This window comes from Babylonia areolata, chromosome 21, assembly GCF_041734735.1.
Source record: "Babylonia areolata isolate BAREFJ2019XMU chromosome 21, ASM4173473v1, whole genome shotgun sequence".
NCBI lineage: Eukaryota > Metazoa > Mollusca > Gastropoda > Neogastropoda > Buccinidae > Babylonia > Babylonia areolata.
In genome coordinates this window covers 46,478,049-46,493,048 of record NC_134896.1, presented here as the reverse complement: position 1 = coordinate 46,493,048, position 15,000 = coordinate 46,478,049, and the positions used below count along the sequence as shown (strand labels likewise).

General features: G+C 45.7%; 1 protein-coding gene across 4 annotated transcripts in view; it reads right to left on the bottom strand.

Annotated features, from left to right (window-relative positions):
• LOC143296092 (sodium/calcium exchanger 3-like) overlaps nt 1-15,000 on the bottom strand; it is a 257,142-nt gene that overhangs the window by 134,421 nt on the left and 107,721 nt on the right. The window lies entirely within an intron of this gene.

Here is a 15,000-nt window from a genome sequence, read left to right as displayed (position 1 = left end):
TCAGCTGTACCTGTGCGGAATATCAGACAATAAAAAGGAAAAAAGATAAAAGAAGAAAGATTGCCCTTGAACACCAAATCTCTCTCTCTCTCTCTCTCTCTCTCTCTCTCAGGCAGTCGCATATTACATAATTATATATATATTGGGCCATTAACGAGCTAGCAACACACGCTGTGACACTAATGGTTTGACAGAGGAGGGCCAGACAACAAATGTCTATAGCTAACAGGGGTTTGAGGGCAAACCGCGGTTTTTCCATTCCTTGGGACACGACAAAGTTTTCACCGACATCCATCCAACCACGGATCGATTCATCCGCTCTGTGTGTGTGTGTGTGTGTGTGTGTGTGTGTGTGTGTGTGTGTGTGTGTGTGTGTGTGTGTGTGTGTTTCTTCTTCTTCTTCTTCTTCTTCCTCTCCTCCTCCTCCTTGTTCTTCTTGTACAGAGAGAAAATCGTGTGCAAAAGCCAGTACATTTGCAGAGGAGGGGTAGTGCCGTGCAGTTGTTGTCGGCCATACTCCATTATTTAAAGTGGTCTTGAGATCAGAAGGTTGGGGAGTGATGCTGTGGGGATTAAATAGTAGACACGGTATTCGCCAGAATCATTCAGGGTTTATTCTTTCGGTTTTTAAGCGTAGCGAAAGCTCACAAAAACAATAACATTAAAACGCATTTACGAAATGAATCACAATATGTCTGTGCCAACAACTAGCCAAGGAAGGACGCTGCCTTGTTTGAGGCCTTCTCTATGATGATCTTTTACTGATAAAGAGAGGACCAAAGATTGTATTTTCTTGCCCTTATCTAGGTTTGATAATGTTTATTCATGTTTCCAACGGGTCACAAGCCCATATGCAAATAAACCCTTTTGCTCTAGTTCTTATCCGCTCTCTCTCTCTCTATTATGCTATTTTTTTTTATGTTTCGTGATTAACTCTTGTTGCTGTAGTTGTTGTTGTTGTTACCGTCTACACCGAGTGTCCGTACCGATTTTCTTTTTTCTTTTACCTTTTTTCTTTCTTTGTTTTTTTGTTTGTTTGTTTTTTTCATCTTTTGTGCATGTGAGTGGGTGTGTGTGTTTGTGTGTGAGGGAGGGCATGGTGTAAAGAAGCTTCCAGCTTATCCAGTTACCCTCAATAAAACATTTGTTCATTGTTCTCTCTCTCTCTCTCTCTCTCTCTCTCTCTCTCTCTCTCTCTCTCTCGCTCCCCCCCTCCTCTCTCCAATTTATATCTCACTCCTTTTCGCTTACCCCTACCCCTTCCCCACTTCTCTCCAAATCATCCATAAAATTATTGAGCCGAAGTCAACAGATGCTTTCTATCGAACGAACAGGTTATTTCGGCGAACGTCTATATAGTGGCTATATAAACCGACGACAGAGCTAACAATGCAAAACGTGCTGAAACGCCTGGGTCTTTTATTGTTTCAGCTTGCTGTGACGCCGCCACCTCTCTCTCTCTCTCTCTCCCCCTCCCTCCTTCCTAAATCCCCTCCCCCTCCCACCCTCTCACCATTCCACCCTCTCACCATCCCCAGCGATCGTACCTGTTTTACTTTGACACGTGTGCCCGAGTTACAATATGCTTATATGATGTGAAGTTGGTGTCACATGCATAACACACGTGCATAACACACACACACACACACACACACACACACACATACACATATATATATATATATATATATAGACATACGCACGTGCGCATATGCGCGCGCCGCATGCATGCACGCACACACACACACACACACACACACACACACAAATACACAAACGACCTGGCACATAAAAAGAAAAGGCAATAAAATAAAACAGGCGATTGTAAATCAATCAATCAATAGATAAATAAACAACTAAACGAAAACATATTGCCCATATATATCCACGCACGGCCCCATCTGACAGAATGGGGGGATGAATTAATAAAAATCACCATTGCCTGATTTCCCAAGGGCAAGACTGCATTTTTCACCCACCCACAACAGCCGTAGAGATATGTGACCCAACTTGAAAGCTTGCGAACAAAGAACAATTCTCTCTGTGAGGCTTAAAAGCCCTCTCGAGGCTGGCTCGTTATTTAAAAACCTCTTTACGTGAATTATTCATGAAGGATTCGACGCTTGGTGTGAATAAATATTCGTTTTCTTTCTCTTTTCTATGTTTTCTTTGTTTGTGAAAAATCAGCCAAGTTCGGGCGGGGGGCGGGGGGGGGGGGGGAGGAATTAAGAAGAATTTTACTGGAATTATTGCGCGTTTGTTTGTGTCTTGTGTTGGGTGTGTGGATGTATGGGTGGGTGGGTGGATGGGTGATAGGTTGATTGATTGGGTGGTTAGCCGGGTGGGTGGTTAGTTGGGTGGTTGACTGGTTTGTTGGCAGCGTGGGTGGGTCGCTGGGTGGATGGTTGATTGAATGATTGAGTGGGTTTGTACATTTATTGGTGTCTTTGACTGGTTGGTTGGTTGGTTAGGTGGCTGGGTGAGGGTGTGTGGGGTAGTTGGTTGGTTGGTCAGTTGGTTGGTTTGGTGGGTGGATGGATGGTTGGGTAGGTGGTTGGATGGTTGGATGGGTAGCTAATTTGTTGGTTGGTTGGGCGGATGGTTGAGTAGCTGGGTGATTGGTTGGTTATTTGATTGGATGATTATTTGTTGTTTGTTTTTGTTTTGGTTTTTTGGTTTTGTTTTTTGGTTGTTGTTTGTTTTGTTTGTTGTTGTTTTTTTGCTTGCTAATTTGTTGTTGTTTTTTGGGGTTGTTTTTTTTTAGCAACAAGAGCGTTTCTTTCTAACACGATCAGCTCATGATGATGTTCACAACAATAAGAGATTTTCGTTTCAGAATTGTTTGTCCCATGGTGAAGTTAGTAGTCCGACGACCGCCCCCCCCCCTCCCCCCCCGTTGCATTATAAGGTTTATGGCGCAAGCTCTCCGACGAACTACATTTCATAGCTACAGGCCCCACTTTTCCAAATAGACTGCACACCTGGGTACCCATTTATTCTGCCATCAGAAAACACTGTTCTGACAATACGTGCCAGTCGCGTTGTCCTCACCAATGCTTGGCACGCGTGCACGTGCAACCCGGTTTAGTCCCCTCTGTGCATTGTGTCGGGTATGTTTGCTTCATCACTGCTGACGCCAACACTTCTTATGTGTGCTTTTTCAGTGTGTGTATGAGAGAGAGGGGGAGTAATGGAAGGAGACAGAGAGGGAGAGAGAGAAAAAAATAGCTGGCAGAGAGATAGGGGGACAGAGAGAAGAGATCGCATTTCGTTAAATGACCCCATTTCTCCGATATTCGCGAAAAAAAATATTAATCGTAATTTTTCATTCACTTCAGCGGAAGAGAAAACTGAGCATGATTTTACCATTAAAAACACACAAAATATAGCGTCACTAAAGATTTGACTACATGTTTTGTATAGTGAACATTATCACCTGGATCAATTACTTACTTTACTTGAAATCTTTTTTCACTCTATCCACCAGGCTCCAACGGGGGTTACAGAGAATGAAACTTTGATTCGCTTTCAGAATTTTGATTAAAATGGTCATATTTCGGCGGGAAAAAATAGCGAGAGACGAACAGACACGGGCACAGAGATATAAACAGACAAACAGTGAGAAAGGAGGGATGTCGTTACAATGTTATACTCCTCAGCAGTGAGAAAGGAGGGATATCGTTACAATGTTATACTCCTCAGCAGTGAGAAAGGAGGGATATCGTTACAATGTTATACTCCTCAGCAGTGAGAAAGGAGGGATATCGTTACAATGTTATACTCCTCAGCAGTGAGAAAGGAGGGATATCGTTACAAAGGCAAAGACTGAGCGTGTGAATCGCTATCTGCCGTCACAGGAGAAAGAGACTCTTAAGAAAGAGTCATACAGATAAGCAGGGAGAGACAGAAGCGTCCAGAGACAAGAGATTGAAGTGAGATGGATAGCCACACACACACACACACACACACACACACACACACACACACACACACACACACACACACACACACAGAACTTTATTCAGCTAACACCTAAGAGAACGTGAGATCGATAGAGAGACAGAGACCGAGGCACACACGGGGAGAGAGAGAGAGAGAAAGAGTGTCTGTTTATCTGTGTGTGTGCAACACATGTCTGTTCGTGCTCTCATGCGTGTGTGCGTGTGTGTGTGTGTAACTCATGTTCGTTCGCGTTCTCAGGTGTGTGTGTTGTGTGTGCGTGTGTGTGTGTGTGTGTATTAACGCACACAACAACCCATCCACTTCAACTAACGTGTTTCACGTGCTCTGCCTTGCCTGCATGCTGTGTTTCGCTTCGCAGATTGCCCCACTCTATTCATCATTGGCTGTTTTCTCCGGCCTCTATACACACATACATGCATACGCACGTTGCACACATTACTGGAACACTGCCAACGCGGCTGCACTGAGAGGGGAGAGAGAGAACGGAGAGAGAGGGGTTCCTGTCTGCACGAACGTCACACCGCGTTCACAATGACTGGCAGCCAGTAAGAGCCTAGAATGCACCCCCACCCCTCAACCCTTACCCCACCATTTCAACCTCCAACCCCCCGCCCCCCCCCCCCCCCACCCAAACCCCCAAATCTCCTGTTCCCCTCTACATCATTTTGACCGCCGGAGAAAATACTGAAGCTCATTTAAATGTTGTTGCTTTTTTAAGAAGAAGAAAAAAATAATAATAAAAAGCAAGAAAGATATACAAGCTGACTGAGCAAACAAACAAACCAACAAAATAAAATTACAATGGACCTGTCCAAATAAAAACTACCTCTATTGTATAATGTTAACCCCCGTTTTTTATTCTCACTCTGGGATACGAAAATCTGAAACGCATTTCGCACACACACACGCGCGCGCGCGCAAGCATACGAAACAAACCAAACCACAATGTGGCTGTCATAATTCACTTCAACTTACGTGAAGCTTTCCCAAACAGACTATCCTTTTCACACCTCTTTTCCATCATTTCAGGTGAAAAAATGTGGCCCACAGTAAAGAACAAGTGGGGGGCGGGGGGCAGGGGGGGGGGTTGCCAACTCTCTCATGAAAATCACAATGGAACTGTGAAAAACGAAAGCCGTCTATGTCTTTTCATATCAACCCCGCTTAAATTTATTTCCCTTCGAGGAAAAATATGAAACGTATCTAAAACGAAATTAAAAAAAACCCCAAGAATTTGGAAGAAAAAAACACAGAAAATACAAATAGATAAAACCAACGCCAAACAACTCACACCCACCTAACAGAATGTCAGTGGAGAAGTCGGACAGAAAGAAACCTCTCGTGCCTGTCAAATCATATCAAAACCAGCATGATCCATCCTTTCACTCCCCGTTTCCTTCAAAAACCAAGATGAAGATTTCTTATTCATTTTTTTTTAATCTCACATACCCCACCCCCAGCCCCCACCTCCCTCCTTTCAACCGCTTTACCCACCGAACCACGTCCCCCCTCCTCCCCCCCTCCCCCCCGCCCACCCCTTACGGGTTCCGTCGGATGACCCCTTTTATGTCATGCAGTAGGAAACAAAACGATAAACAACTGTTTAGGGAAAGGCAGCTTTGAAGGGACTGTACACGCGAATCGTACACAATCAAACAAGAAACAAAACAACTATCAAAAACAAAAAGAAAAGGAAAAACAAATTGCATTAAAAACAAACAAACAAACAAAAAAACCAACAACCCAACAAGGATCAAAGAGAAATCGAAACCTTCCAATAGTTTTAAGACCATTCTGTTCACGTCAGTGACCTTGAGAAAATACATACATCAAAACAAAAAGTCTTTAAAATAACTGTAACAAACTAAAATCATAGAAAAAAACAAAGAAAAGAAAAAAAACCCAGTGACAATGAGCAAAAAGAGATGCTTCGAGACATACTGGAATTTGAAAAAAGAAAAAAAAAACCGAAAAAAACACACATATAAATAAATAGAATAAAATAACATGATATCAAAGGGTCAACAACCATCAAAGAAAAATCAAAATACAACAGTATGGCTCCACACAGAAGGGCCATTAGGATAAATATAGCGGGAATGGTGGCGGTGGGGTGGGGTGGGGGGTGGGGGGGGGGGGGAGCTTGCACGTGCAGGTTTAGCTTCCAACTGCCCCCAATCCTGAATGGCGCCTTTCTCTCTAATTGGTCCGTCTTTACCGCCGCTGGAGCAGCATTCTTCTGAAGTGGACGATTAATGACCATGATTAGAGAGAGAGAGGCGGGGAAGAGGGGGGGGGGGCGTGGTGAGGGGGGATTTGTTGTAACAACCGCCAACCCTGCCCCCTGCCCCCTCCCCCCTCCCCGCCCTTACTTTTCACTGCCTTGAAGTTTGTTTCATAGCATGATGATTTTACACCGTGAAGAAAGATCAAGTGCTTGCTCTCGCCACACACACACACACACACACACACACACACACACACACACACACGCATACACACACATACACACGCGCACACACACACACACACACACACAACTAATAACAGTTCCCTTTTTGATGTCAATTATTATACATTTGGATTATTGAAATGGAAAGGGAGGGTTTCTTACAGTATCCAAGAACTGATTCTTTTTTTACCGGTGTTTCATCCAAAACCTTAGCTGGGGTTGCATGCATGCGTGTGTGTGAGAAACAGACAGACAGAACCGTTCAGAGAAATGGAAAACGAAAAGCAAACTTTCAAAATCCTCCAGGGGGTAAAATTTGTCCGGGTATGTGTGTGTGTGTGTGTGTGTGGAGGGGAGGAGGGAGGTGTACTAGTTGGTTCTCTCTCACTCTTTCTCTCTTTAACACACACACACACACACACACACACACACACACGCACGCACGCACAAGAGTACACAGTTATAGCATACGCGTGACTGCACACAACACCACTGAGAGGCACATGAACAAGGCATGGTGGCACGTGCGAGCCGGCAAACACGTTTCGGTTGCAAGCACGGCCATTTTGCGGGGGTAGTCAATTGCGGGTGCACAGAAATGAGGTTGTACACGCACGTGCAGTTGGCGCTCACGCATACACGAAGGCACGCACATGTACGCGCGCGCGCGCACGCACACACACACACACACGCCTGTTTCTCTCTCTCTCACTCTCTCTTTCCCATCAGCCCGCCATCACACCACTTTCCCTTCAGTCCAACAGAGTGAAGATGTGTTCTTCCCCACAGATGATTTGACTGTACATGAATGTCAAAGTTTGTTGGTTATCGTGAAAAGATAGACAGATAGATAGATACATAGACAGATAGACAGGGGAGGAAGGCGGGCAGGGAGAAAGATAAAAACTGGGGCCAACACGCAGTCTTGGAGAAAATAAGCCTGGAACATGAAATGCCAATTGAAAGGGGAATCGAATCACCGTGATAATATTAATCAATGCTCAATGGACGAAGACGAACAAACACAAAAAGAAAACTGACTGATTCATCAACCCACGTCCTCCCCACCTTTCCCTCTCAGTTTTAATCACTTCGGGGGATGAGATGGGGGTTAAATCTGGGACACCCGACCCCCCCATAAAAAAATCCTGCCGGTCAAGACCTGATAATCCGTCATCAATTCCAAAATTGACCGCCTCCACCTCTCTCTCTCTCTCTCGCCAACGTTTTTTGTTTGTTTTTTTCTCCCTTTTTTTTAAACAACGGTGAATCGTTTCCTGTGTCGTTCAATCACATTTCAGGCACGCACACATACACGCTCAGACAAACATGTAACATTTAACATTTTACGTGTATGACCATTTTAGTTTATTTACCCCACCATGTAGGCAGCCATACTCCGTTTTCGGGGGTGTGCATGCTGGGTATGTTCTTGTTTCCATAACCCACCGAACGTTGACATAGATTACAGGATCTTTAACGTGCGTATTTCATCTTCTGCGTGCGTATACATACGAAGGGGGTTCAGGCACTGGCAATTCTGCACATATGTTGACCTGAAAGATCGGAAACATCTCCACCCTTTACCCATCAGGCGCCACCGAGATTCGAACCCGGGACCCTCAGGTTGAAAGTCCAACGCTATAACCATTCAGCTATAGCGCCCGTCGAGATGAATCGGGAAAAGAAATTCTCATGAACGAAAATGAAGGGTGTAACTCAAGTCGAGAACTTGGAGCCGAGTAATGGCGGAAAATGCATGGCATCCATCTATTGTGAACAATAACAACACCATTCATAGCAATAAGAACGAATCATCATCATCATCAGCAGCAGCAGCAGCAGCAGCAGAAGAAGAAGTAGATGGATATGAATATATTTTCGATGCGATATTTCCTCCCCCTTCACTAGACCTTGAGTGGTGATCTGGACGCTAGTCATTCGGATGAGACGGTAAACCGAGGTCCCGTGTGCAGCATGCACTTAGCGTACGTAAAAGAACCCACGGCAACAAAATGGTTGTTCCTGGCAAAATTCTGAAGAAAAATCCACTTCGATAGGAAAAAAAAAACAAATAAAACTGCACATAGGAAAAAATACAACCCCCCCCCCCCCCCCCCCCCCCCCCCCCCCCCCCCCCCCAAAAAAAAAAAAAGGGTGGCGCTGTAGTGTAGCGACACGCTCTCCCTGGAGAGAGCAGCCCGAATTTCACACAAAGAAATCTGTTGTGATAAAAAGAGAAATACAAATACAAATATGAATGATATGAATATCAATGATATGAATAATAACATGAATAAATACAAAAAGCAATAATGAATTAAACCACCTAAAACAAACAAAAAACCGCAACCAAATCACACACACACACACACACACACACACACACACATGAAGTGAAACTGACAAGCACAGCTGGAACATGCTGTGAATGCTACAGCCCCCAGTTTACCTTCCCCCCCCCCCCCCCCAGCCCCCTCGCCCCCCCCCCCCCCTTCCCAGGCACTTATACCTCCACTTTTATTCCTGAAAGGATGAAAGAATGAAAGTGAGACAAAGGAAGAAAAGAAAAAGAGAGAACAAAGAATGAGGTAAAGAAAGAAAGAAAGAGTGAATGAAAGAACGAACAGGACTGGAGAAAGAAAGGAAAAAAGAAAAACAAGGAGGTAGGAAGGAGAGGAAGAAGACAATGAATGAGGGGAAAAAAACCCGAAAACGGAGTATGGCTGCCTACATGGCGGGGTAAAAACGGTCAGACACGTAAAAGCCCACTCGTGTACATACGAGTGAACGTGGGAGTTGCAGCCCACGAACGAAGAAGTAGAAGAATAAGGAAAGAGTGAGAAGGTGAAGTGAAGAATGAAAGCAAGAAGGGAAGAAAAGAAAGAAAGAAGAAAATCTGAAAAGAAATGAGGTAAAGAAAGAAAGAAGAAAAAGAAAAAAATAATTGACAAATAAAAAAAGAAAGATAAAAACAGAAAGAAATGGGGAAAGAAAGAAAGAAAGAAAAAAAAAGAAAGAATGAATGTGTCAGAAAGGAAAAAAGGAGAGAGAAAAAATGAAATGAAAGAACAAAAACGAAAAACAAAACTTTACCAGCTTTCAGACTCTGACAGGTCTTTTAAGATCTGTCTGTCTGTCTGTCTGTCTGTCTGTCTCTCTCTCCGCCCTGTTCGGAGAGACCTTGACACAATCGACGCCATCAAGAATTCGATCGATAGTTTTCGTTGCCAGTAAAAATCCTTTATGTTTGTTGTTGTTTGGTGGTTTTTGTTTGTTTGTGTGTGTGTGTGTGTGTGTGTGTGTGTGTGTGTGTGTGTGTGTGTGTGTGTGTGTGTGTGTGTGTGTGTGTGTGTGTGTGTGTTTTCTCTCTCCTTAAAATTTGTGACGATCTGACATTTTCCTTCGCTTCCCACGTCTTCTCTCGCTGGCTATTATTGTGAAATTCTGTTGTAAGCAATGGAAAAAATGCAACTGTCTGTCTGTTTCGTTTCTCTGTTGTTGTTTTTTATTTTCTATCTACCGTTGTATATATATATATATATATATATATATATATATATATATATATATATATATATACACACACACCTATCCATCTATATATACCTATCCATCTATGCAGTTGTCTGTTCATCTATCCTTCATTTTGTAATGCACTGCACTGCACTGCACTGTACTGTACTGTACTGTACTGTATTTCTCTTCGTCATAACAGATTTCTCTGTGTGGAATTCGGGCTTCTCTCCCCAGGGAGATTGCGTCGCTACAGCGAGGCAAGCGTCTCCGTTTAATCTGCCTGCAACTGCGTTTTCCTATTAAAGTGGGGTTTTTTTTTTTTTTAAGCTTTTTCCCAGAGACAACCTCTCGTTGCCGTGGGTTCGTGAACATGCGCTAAGTGCTTGCTGCACACAGGACCTCGGTTTATCGCCTCACCCGACTGACAAACATCAAGACCAGATCAAGGCACAAGGTCTTGTGGACAGGGAGACAATACTGCCTTGTTTTGGGATTCCATCCTGTGTGTTCCGATTCTCTCGGTTGTATAATATCTGCCTGACGAGCGCAATAGCCGAGTGGTTAAAGCGTTGGATTTTCAATCTGAGAGTCCCAGGTTCGAATCTCGGTAACGGCGCCTGGTGGGTAAAGGGTGAAGATTTGTCCGATCTTCCAAGTCAACGTACGTGCAGACCTGCTTAGTGCCTGAACCCCTTCGTGTGTATACGCAAACAGATGATCAAATACGCACGTTTAAGATCCTGTAATCTATGTCAGCGTTCGGTGGGTCTTGGAAACAAGAACATACACAGCATGAACACCCCCGAAAATGGAGTATGGCTGCCTACATGGCGGGGTAAAAACGGCCACACACGTAAAAACCCACTCGTGTACATACGAGTGAACGTGGGAGATGCAGCCCACGAAGGAAGATGAAGAAGATATCTGCCTCATGCTGTCATTGTCAGTTTTCCTGCTCGTCTGTCATCGCCTGACCGTCTGTCTGTCTGTCTGTCTGTCTGTCTGTCTGTCTCTTAATCGACTCATATTTTCATTAATTGTATTGTTTCTGAGCCGGTGTGTGTGTGAGTGTGTGTGTGAGTGTGAGTGAGTGAGTGAGTGCGTGAGTGAGTGTGTGTGTGTTCGAGAGAGAGAGAGTGCGTGTGTGTGTGTGTGTGTGTGTGTGTGTGTGTGTGTGTGTGTGTGTGTGCGTGCGTGTGTGTGTGTATGTGTGTGTGCGCGTGAGCGGGCGTGTGTGTGTGTGTGCGTGTGTTTGAAAGATATTGAGAGAGAGCGGTGGGAGAGAGGGATTGGAGGGAGGAAGAGACAGAGACAGAGAGAGACAGCTAGAGAGAGAGAGAGAGTTGTGATGTGAAGGCCAGTACCGCTCCCCTGAAAAGAAACGTTCCCTGTCTTTCTCGTGTTGTTCTGCTGATGCCAGTTGCATTGCTTGGTTCTAACGTTTTGACAGTTACACTTGACAAAATGCCAACGTTGACCGAACTACGCCATTGGTCAGTTCCATTCTGCACACAGTTAGTAGCGGGTGACGACCATACTGGGCTCTTCCATCCGAGCAATGCAACTGGCTGCAGGATTATTTTATTTATTTATAGTCTGTTCATCTAAGATGATGATATTAGCTGCAGAAGAGGGGGTCAAAAGGTGACATCTTCACTCTGGCTTTGGGTCTGCAGGCTGGGATGTGTGTGTTCTTCTTTCTTTCTTTCTTTCTTTTTATCATTCAGTTTTTATCTCGAGTCATGGGACACTGACGCTGATGGCTTTCAGATGACCCATCATTAGCTTTGGAAGGGCATGTCGTCTGGGCAATTCTTTTTTTTTAGCGTGAGATGGCCAACACCAAGAGAAATAAACACACACACACACACACACACACACACACACACACACACACACACACACACACACACACACACACACACACAGATATATATATATATATATATACACTCGCGCACGTACTCACTCACACAAATACACACTCGCGCGCGCGCCAGCACACATACACACACACACACACACACACACACATGCGAGCGCGTGCAAATACGCATGCAAGAAAGCACACATACACTCATACACGACAAACATACACACATACACGACAAACTATATTAACTCCCAAAAGATAAAGTAAACCGGGCAACCAAATCCAGGACGAGACAATATTTCTTTGCCAGAACCAGTCAGTTTGGTGCCGTGAAAAATACTCAGACTTTTCCCACCCCCTCTCATTGTTCGTCCCGGGGGCAATTCTATGGCATGTATTCGAAAAGAAACATATTAGAGGGAGGCTTTAAGACAACGGTGTCTGTATACTCCCTTGCAACATTCCCTTTAGCCAACCCACGTTCAAAAATTCATCCCGGGATATATCTTGCGAAGGAGGGAGCTTTAAGACAACGGCCGTGAACGGACTCCCTTGCAGCATTCCCTTCGGCCTTATGTCATTCTCCGGATCTGGCAAGGGTCTCTCTGTCTCCGCCACACTTCGTTCCTGATTATTCTTCTCCCCAGGGTAGAATGCACGCGGTCACGCACGCGAACGCTTGTTCGCTCATTTCTGACGTCGTCGTCACTGGGAGATGGGAACGCACGCTGATTTACTCTCCACATTTCTTCTTCTTTTTTTAGCGGACGGGGGGGAAGGAGGATTAACAATGAAAAGATAGACAGACGGGGAAACAGAAGAGAGGGAGGAGAGAGAGGGGGTAAAAGAAGACAGAGAAAGGACAGCGAATGGTGGGAAGGGGGTGAGGAAGGGGAGGGGGGGCAGAACAGGGGGGGGGGGTGGTGAGGCGAATAGAAGCGGTGTGACGGAAGAAGAGACAGAAACAGGGAGACTGAAGAGGGTCATTGAGAATGCAAACTCGTCCAACTCTCGCAAGAGAGGAAAAACTAGGGGAAACAACCCAGCAAAAGTACAGCAAAAACCAGGAGGAAGAAGCGACAAAAATGACACAGACAGATATATCTTTTGACCTAAATACAAACAGATGATGAATGAATCGTTTGATTGATAGGCGCGAGTCATCCAATTTGTAAGACAAGGCAGAAACACAGAATGATTAGAAGGTATGAAGTGATAGATAGATAGATAGATGGATGGTTGGTTGGTTGGTTTGGTAGTTCGGTTTTCTTGTGTGTGTGTGTGTGTGTGCGTGTGTGCGTGTGTGTGGGGGGGAGGGTGTTTATGTGTTTATGTGTGTGCGTGTGTGAGTGTCCTCAGGAAGCCAGCGTCCAGCATCACACGCCAAGCCCTAACCTGGAACCCGCAGGGAAAGAGGAAGAGAGGCCGGCCTCGCAACAGCTGGAGGCGAGACACCGAGGCAGAGCTGAAGCAGCAAGGGACAAACTGGACTGGAATGGCCAGAACAGCCCAGAACAGAGTGCGATGGCGAGGGGTCGTCGATGGCCTATGCTCCACCAGGAGCGATGGGCAAAATGAATGAATGAATGTGTGTGAGTGTCTTGTTGGTTGGTTGGTTTGGTTGTTCGGTTTTCTGTGCGTGTGTGTGTGTGTATGTGTGTGTGCGTGCGTGCGTGCGTGCGTGTGTGTGCGCGCGTGCGTGCGTGTGTGTGTGCGTGCGTGCGTGCGTGCGTGTGTGTGTGTGTGTGCGTGCGTGCGTGTGTGCGCGCGTGTGTGTGCGTGTGTGTGTGTGAGTGTGTTTATGTTTGAGTGTGTGTGTGGGGGGGGGGGGAGTGTGTTGTTGTTATTGTCGCTTTTTTCCCCTGTTGCATTCCTGAATTCACAGTAGCAATGTTGAGGAAACGGAACCGACACACCAGCCTCTCCACCCGACATTGCCCCGAGACCCCGGCCCTCACCTTTCTACCATCACTCTTACACTGCTGCCTCACTGACTCCCGGACCACACAGACTGGGGGTGGGGGTGTGGGTGGGGGGTGGGAGCATCTGGTCTGGCGCGAGGAGTTACCCTCCCCTGACGTTCCAACCTTCAGTCCATCTATCAAACATCTCGGCTCTATCACTCCGCCAAGGCATGATCAGTATCCCTGAAAGATTAATCGAGGTGTGTGGCCCTCTACCTATCTACCTCATCTACTCTTATTCTTCCCACAAGACCGTCATCGCCGGAGGAGGGTATCTACCGCGAGGAGTTAACCAATTTCTTCTTTCTTCGATCGCAGTAGCATTCGTTCTAAACCTCCGAGACTGCATGTCCCCGAAGAGCAACAGAGGTGTGTGGTCTTTGACAGAGGTGCCACCAAGCGTAACTGGCTGACTGCCAGGTCGTGTCCTGGATGGCACGGATTGTCCTCGTTACTGGCTTCTGGAAATGGCCGACACCCCATCCTCATCCCTTGTCCCCCCCCTCCCCCTCCCTGCCTTCACCAACCTTCCTCATCACGTCCGTCAAATGTCACGAAGCAGCCCCAGGTGACTGACCGCGGGAGAAATGACGATAGGCTGGCGTGACTGATGAACGGAGTTTTGCAGGTCCGGGTTAGACGTGTGTGTGTGTGAGTGTGTGTGTGTGTGTGTGTGTGTGTGTGTGTGTGTGTGCGTGTGTGTGTGTGTGTGTAAGCATGTGTGTCCGTGCGTGCGCGTGATTTTGTTTTGTATGTGTGATTTTTTAGCCCTTTATTTTTTCAGGAAAATGAGAGAACACAACCATCATTTTCTTCCTCTGCACTGCCAGACACTCAGTCCTTTCAATCATCATCATTTTTCTTCTTCTACCCAGACACTGACCCTACACTGACAAAAGGTCAGGTCCCGCAGCTGAGGACTTACCATCCAACAGTCCCCGACCTCACTCCATCCATCCATCCATCCATCCATCCACCCCACTATTCTCCTCTGTCTCTCCGCCGCCGTAAGATCGTTAGCCCAGAAAGACTAATAGAGGTGTGTGGCTTTCTACCCATCTCTCTCCTTCTGGCTCCTCTGACAAAAAATCACCCACAGCCTTCTTCTTCTTCTTCGTTCGTGGGCTGCAACTCCCACATTCACTCTTATGTACACGAGTGGGCTTTTTCGTGTATGACTTTTTTTTCTTTTTTTTTTACCCCACCATGTAGGCAGCCATACTCCGTTT